Source organism: Salmo salar, chromosome 09 (assembly GCF_965601325.2).
Source record: "Salmo salar chromosome 09, fSalSal1, whole genome shotgun sequence".
Taxonomy (NCBI): Eukaryota; Metazoa; Chordata; class Actinopteri; order Salmoniformes; family Salmonidae; genus Salmo; species Salmo salar.
This window is the reverse complement of record NC_138299.1, coordinates 131995590-132003563: the sequence shown is the minus strand read 5'-3', so window position 1 is coordinate 132003563 and position 7974 is coordinate 131995590.

Below are 7974 nucleotides of genomic sequence, written 5' to 3'. Positions count from 1 at the left end.
CATCTGGGTGGCTTTAGCGGATCCTACTGATGAAACACCCTGAAATCATTATCTCTATTACACTGTAACTAACAAAGTGATATGCATGGAGATAATAATGATATAATTCACATCAAAGAAAACGTTCCAAAATCAAAATTGTTGACGACTAGTACAAAAGCGTTGTGAAATGTTTCCAGGTATATATGAATTATAGTGTCTCAGAGTGCTTGAGGTGATATAATTCTCAATGGCATTACCAGCGTTTTGAAAGGTTGGTTCACAATACTTTCCTGTGGATATTTTTTATCAAATTCCCCGCTGAATGAGAACCAACAAAACCAGACAACCACATTGTCGGATGTGGCAGGGCTTGCAAACTATCATGGATTACAAAGGGAAACCCAGCCGCGAGCTGCCCAGTGACGCAAGCCTACCAGACGAGCTAAATGTCTTCTATGCTTGCTTCGAGGCAAGCAACACTGAACCATGCATGAGAGCACCAGCTGTTCCGGATGACTGTGGGATTACGCTTTCCATAGCCGATGTAAGACCTTTAAACAGGTTAACGTTCCCAAGGCTGCAGGGCCAGACCGATTACCAGTATGTATACTCAGAGCATGATCTGACCAGCTGGCAAGTTTCTTCACTGACATTTTCAACCTCTCCCTGACCCAGTCTGTAATACCTACTTGCTTCAAGCAGACCACCATAGTCCCTGTGTCCAAGAACGCCAAGGTAACTTACCTAAATGACTATCGCCTCATAGCACTCACATCTGTAACCATGAAATGATTTGAAAGGCTGGTCATGGCTCACATCAACAACATCATCCCAGACACCCTGGACCCACTCTAATTCACATGCCACGCCAACAGAACCGCAGATGATGCAATCTCTATTGCACTCCACATTGCCCTTTCCCACCCGGAAATAAGGAACACGTGAGAATGCTGTTCATTGACTACAGCTCAGCATTCATAACCATAGTGTCCTCCAAGCTCATCACTAAGCTAAGGACCCTGAGACTGAACACCTTCTTCTGCAACTGGATCCTGTACTTTCTGACGGGCCACCCCCAAGTGTGGAGGGTAGACAACAACACATCCACCACGCTGACCCTTAACACTGTGGCCCCTCAGGGGTGCGTGCTCAGTCCCCTCCTGTACTCCCTGTTCACCCATGACTGCCCTGCCACGCACAACACCAACACCATCATTAAGTTTGTCGACGACACGATGGTGGTGGGTCTGATCCCCGACAATGATGAGACAGCCTATAGGGAGGATGTCAGAGACCTGGCAGTGTGGTGCCAGGACAACAACCTCTCCCTCAATGTGAACAAGACAAAGTAACTAATTGTGGACTTGAGGAAAAGGAGGGCCGAGCATGCCCCCATTCACATTGACAGGGCTGTCGTGGAGCGGGTCGAGAGCTTCAAGTTCCTTGTGGTCCACATCGCTATCATGATCCAAACACTCCAACACAGTCCTGATGAGGGCAAGACAACGCCTTTTCCCCTTCAGGAGGCTGAAAAGATTTGGCATGGGACCTCAGATCTTCAAAAAGTTCTACAGATGCACCATCAGGAGCATCCTGACTGGTTGCATCACCGCCTGGTATGGCAACTACTCGGCATTCGACTGCAGGGCGCTACAGAGGGTAGTGCGAACGGCCCAGTACATCACTGGGGCCGAGCTTCCTGCCATCCAGGACCTCTAAACCAGGCTGTGTCAGAGGAAGGCCCTAAAATTGTCAAAGACTCCAGCCACCGAAGTCATAGACTGTTCTCTCTGCTACTGCACGGCAAGCACCAAGTCTGCTGACCTGTTAATCAAATGACTACCCAGACTATTTGCATTGACCTCATTATTTATTATTATTTATTATAATTTTTTGTACTGACTGTCTTGCGCAGGCTCAATGTACACTCACTGGACTCTAACCACACACACACGCACACACATTCTTTCACAATCTTCACATACGCTGCTGCTACTCTCTGTTTATTATCTCTGCATAATCACTTTAACCCTACCTACATGTACTTATTAACTCAATTACCTCAACTACCTTGTACCCCTGCACATTGACTTGGTAATGGTACCCCTTGTATATACCCTCATTTATTGTTATTTTATTGTGTTACTATTTTTCCTTTCGATTATTTAGCACATTTTGGATGTTAGTTAAGGGCTTGTAAGTAAGCATTTCAGGGTAATGTGTATTTGGCACATGTAATATATAAAATGTTATTTTTTAGATTTTTTTTTGTAAGTTCTGGCTTGCCGAGAGGACCTTTTCCAATTTTTTGGGGTGTCAGATGGTGAATGGCGCTAGCTATCACCGGATGATTAGCAGGCAAGGGAATAAGGTGTCATTCTGCTGAGGTCTATCCTATGGTTCTGTCTGCCATCTGTACTGACAGAGGAAACAATGAATCCCCTCGTATTAATGAATATGCAGATGAGACGCACTGAACCGCATCAATAAGATGCTTCCTGAACATGGCATCGGCATGGCAACAACTGCAGGTGATGCCACAGGACAATATAACCAGCTATATTTATAAACAACAATAATGGTTTCTCCAGCAGAGAGCCCAGTCAGTCAGTTATGTTGTCAACAATGGCATAATAACAATGCTTCGAGTTGTGCTGAAGAACAACCCTTAGCTGTGGTATATTGGCCATATATCACTGCCCCTCGGGCCTTGTTGCTTAATAAATATTACATAGCCGGTAAAGCCTATCTGGGTACAGAGTGGTCCTCAAACCGCTAAAAGCTGCCATGATATTATGATACTATGTGGTTGTAGCAGTAGAAGATAGAAGTCAATATAGCACTGAGTGAATGCTGACTACTAATACAGAATAAAAGTGTGTAGAAATGGCCTGGGTGCCATTTGGGATGCAGAGATGGAAACCTTGAAGCTATCTAAGCCTTATCATCTGGTCATGGGGTAGGAGTTCCTCGGGAGTGGCTGTGTGTTTTGGTTTGGTATACCCTGCCTACACAGACACAACTCAGAGCTTAGTAACACAAGGCCCAAACAACTGTCATCCTGCTTACATATGTACACAGCCTCCAATGCTATGGAAGAAAGAGTGGTTCAAAACTGGGCTGAGTAGATGTATTTTAGGCCTCTATTATTCCCTATAAATAAAATAATAAAATATACAAAACTGCTTTGTGACTTTAATGGGCACATCGAGGCCAGTTACTTCAGTGAATGCCTCGAACACAGAGGATCCGCTAAATCAATCTATCTCAATTTCATTGGAGAACCTATTAGACATTATCTGTGGTGCGTCACAAGATCTTGTAATTTTTTTAGGTCAGTTCCATGGTTTTAGATGCAAAGGGGGAACAGACGTCAGGAGGCTGTTTTAAAGATTGCTGTTCTTTCAAACATAAGGTCAATTCTAGTCACGTCCCAAATGGGACCCTATTCCCTATGTAGTGCAATACTTTTGACAATACTATTCCCCATTATGTAGGGAATAGGATGCCATATGGGACACAGCCTAAGAATGTTGTTCTGGGACAGTGATGGAAATGAATCAGTTCTGAATGATCAAATGATCATTTGATCAAATTATGTGTAAGAACGACAGTTGTATAAAGAGGACTCTGACTCATCATTTTAACTGTAACTGCATTGTTGGTTAAGGGCTTGTAAGTAAACATTTCACGATAAGGTCTACACTTGTTGTATTCGGCACATGTGAAAAATAAAGTTTGATTTATGTGAACTTCTTGCCATGACAAGGTGTGGCAAGGAGTGGCATGATAGGACAAACAGGCTGGTGCCCAGGCTAAATATACCAGCACATCACCATGTATTATAATCATAGAATAAGAATACAAGATGATCAGACATAGTGAATGTTTCCATGAGTATACCAGTTAAATTGTATGATTATGGTACTGGAAGTATACAGTACCTCAAAGCACTGGCCACTAAGATATTTCTACTGTAGGAACACATGACAGGACGTCAACAGGCTGGTAATGGGAGATGACTGTCATATGGTTGACGAAGATTGGAGAGAGAGAGAGAGAGAGAGAGATGGGTAAGAGACATCACACAAAAAATGTCTGTCACGCATTAGTATCCATATCAAGCTTCAGAACATAATACAACCTTAACGTAAACCAACCCGTCATACCCAGTCGGTGTTCCTGACCGTTACTAACAAAGGAAAAGGATCCTTTAACTCTTCCTCTGAAGGGCTGTGGGAGAGGACCTCCTCACTCTGTTTCCTACTGCCTCTGACATGGCTGTGGGAGAGGGCCTCCTCACTCTGTCTCCTACTGCCTCTGACATGGCTGTGGGAGAGGACCTCCTCACTCTGTCTCCTACTGCCTCTGACATGGCTGTGGGAGAGGGACTCCTCACTCTGTCTCCTACTGCCTCTGACATGGCTGTGGGAGAGGACCTCCTCACTCTGTCTCCTACTGCCTCTGACATGGCTGTGGGAGAGGACCTCCTCACTCTGTCTCCTACTGCCTCTGACATGGCTGTGGGAGAGGACCTCCTCACTCTGTTTCCTACTGCCTCTGACATGGCTGTGGGAGAGGACCTCCTCACTGTTTCCTACTGCCTCTGACATGGCTGTGGGAGAGGACCTCCTCACTCTGTCTCCTACTGCCTCTGACATGGCTGTGGGAGAGGACCTCCTCACTCTGTCTCCTACTGCCTCTGACATGGCTGTGAGAGAGGACCTCCTCACTCTGTTTCCTACTGCCTCTGACATGGCTGTGGGAGAGGGACTCCTCACTCTGTTTGCTACTGCCTCTGACATGGCTGTGGGAGAGGACCTCCTCACTCTGTCTCCTACTGCCTCTGACATGGCTGTGAGAGAGGACCTCCTCACTCTGTTTCCTACTGCCTCTGACATGGCTGTGGGAGAGGGACTCCTCACTGTTTCCTACTGCCTCTGACATGGCTGTGGGAGAGGACCTCCTCACTCTGTCTCCTACTGCCTCTGACATGGCTGCGGGAGAGGGACTCCTCACTGTCTCCTACTGCCTCTGACATGGCTGTGGGAGAGGACCTGCTCACTCTGTTTCATACTGCCTCTGACATGGCTGTGGGAGAGGGACTCCTCACTGTCTCCTACTGCCTCTGACATGGCTGTGGGAGAGGACCTCCTCACTCTGTCTCCTACTGCCTCTGACATGGCTGTGGGAGAGGACCTCCTCACTCTGTTTCCTACTGCCTCTGGCATGGCTGTGGGAGAGGACCTCCTCACTCTGTTTCCTACTGCCTCTGGCATGGCTGTGGGAGAGGACCTCCTCACTCTGTTTCCTACTGCCTCTGACATGGCTGTGGGAGAGGACCTCCTCACTCTGTTTCCTACTGCCTCTGACATGGCTGTGGGAGAGGGACTCCTCACTGTCTCCTACTGCCTCTGACATGGCTGTGGGAGAGGACCTCCTCACTCTGTTTCTTACTGCCTCTGACATGGCTGTGGGAGAGGGACTCCTCACTCTATTTCCTACTGCCTCTGACATGGCTGTGGGAGAGGACCTCCTCACTCTGTTTCTTACTGCCTCTGACATGGCTGTGGGAGAGGGACTCCTCACTGTCTCCTACTGCCTCTGACATGGCTGTGGGAGAGGGACTCCTCACTGTTTCCTACTGCCTCTGACATGGCTGTGGGAGAGGACCTCCTCACTCTGTCTCCTACTGCCTCTGACATGGCTGTGGGAGAGGGACTCCTCACTGTCTCCTACTGCCTCTGACATGGCTGTGGGAGAGGGACTCCTCACTGTTTCCTACTGCCTCTGACATGGCTGTGGGAGAGGAGCTCCTCACTCTGTCTCCTACTGCCTCTGACATGGCTGTGGGAGAGGACCTCCTCACTCTGTCTCCTACTGCCTCTGACTTGGCTGTGGGAGAGAGGACCTCCTCACTCTGTTTCCTACTGCCTCTGACATGGCTGTGGGAGAGGACCTCCTCACTCTGTCTCCTACTGCCTCTGACATGGCTGTGGGAGAGGACCTCCTCACTCTGTTTCCTACTGCCTCTGACATGGCTGTGGGAGAGGGACTCCTCACTGTTTCCTACTGCCTCTGACATGGCTGTGGGAGAGGGACTCCTCACTGTCTCCTACTGCCTCTGACATGGCTGTGGGAGAGGACCTCCTCACTCTGTTTCCTACTGCCTCTGACATGGCTGTGGGAGAGGACCTCCTCACTCTGTCTCCTACTGCCTCTGACATGGCTGTGGGAGAGGACCTCCTCACTCTGTTTCCTACTGCCTCTGACATGGCTGTGGGAGAGGACCTCCTCACTCTGTTTCCTACTGCCTCTGACTTGGCTGTGGGAGAGGGACTCCTCACTGTCTCCTACTGCCTCTGACATGGCTGTGGGAGAGGACCTCCTCACTCTGTTTCCTACTGCCTCTGACATGGCTGTGGGAGAGGGACTCCTCACTCTGTCTCCTACTGCCTCTGACATGGCTGTGGGAGAGGGACTCCTCACTCTGTTTCCTACTGCCTCTGACATGGCTGTGGGAGAGGGACTCCTCACTCTGTCTCCTACTGCCTCTGACATGGCTGTGGGAGAGGAATTTATAAAATAATCAGTCTAAGAGATGGAGCATGTGCCACATCAACTTCCCTATCCTGTCCTCTCCTATCCTCTCTTAACTGTCGGCTTGTTTAAAGAAGTGAAGCATCGTCTTGACGTTGGGACATGTTCACCAACTCTGGGTGTGCTCTGTCCTGTCCTCCTGACTGTCCTTAATTTTTGAAGATGTGCAGTTTGCAGAATCATGGCCCTGCTGCCGGGCTGATAGGAAATATTGACAACTCGTGCCTCTGCTCTGTCTCACTGTCCATGCTGATAGTGAGGAGAACAAAACCTGATGTTGCCATATGTTTACATGAGCTTGTAAAACAAAGTAGCCTCTTAATTATTGTAAGGATTGGTTGTACAGTGTTTCATCTTATGTAGGTTGTTTCTATAGAAAAGCTTCTCCAGTTTTATCTTGTAGGGACTTGATTAGTTGCTCTTAGGTTTTCACTAAGACTGTGAGCACATCTACAGTACATGCTGATTGTAAATGCTGTAAGCATTATAAAAATTGACAAATAATTCTGAAGATTTTAGGACACTGCACAGAACATAAATGTCCCCAACTAAAAGTTCCAACATCAGGAAGTTCATTAGTCCTAACGCAATTTCTTCTGTTTCTCAGTCCTCCTAACTAAACTAATTGAATGTAACTCAATCAGATTATTAATATTAATTCAATTAGAGTCAACTACGCCTCTTCAGTTCTACTCTAATGTGATAAAGACAACTGTTCAGCACAAACGTGTTAAACTGTCAGAGCCATGGTAAATGTACTACTATGTTCAGCCCCTGTCCTCCTGCACTGAGGTTATTGTCTGTCTCTCTGTTTGCTTCAGGATGAACATCACCTGGCTGACATTGGCATTTACAATATTATTTACAATATTAAGTTCCCTAAGGAACATTCTATAGTCCAGCCTTCTCCATCCCCTCTGTTCAATCTTCCTAACCCTATCCATAGGCTCCAAACTGAAAGCCATCACAATTCTCTTAGTTCTACTTTATTCAGACGGAGCTTAATGAAGTTATTGAAGTGTCTAGAGGAGCATAATAAGGTTGTTCACTTCCTCAGCTGCATCAACATCCCATGACAAATTCAATGCCACCTGTTACACCTCATGAAATTGTTCAACCTCATGTTTTTCTCCACTACATTTAATGGTAAAGGTGTTGCTTAAATTAGAAAAGGATCACTGAGTTAAATTTGCAGTGTTTTGGATATTCCCTGCAATGTTGCCATACTTAATGTTGTCTCTGGCTGGAACAAGCTTTTACTTGTAATTATATATATATTTTTTACCAATCAATCAATTCACATGGACACGCATCTCAAAGGATGATAGTGGATTGCGCGTCTGTGTTACCCCTGTATGCTTTTCTTTTGCAAACATACTCACTCCTACTGAG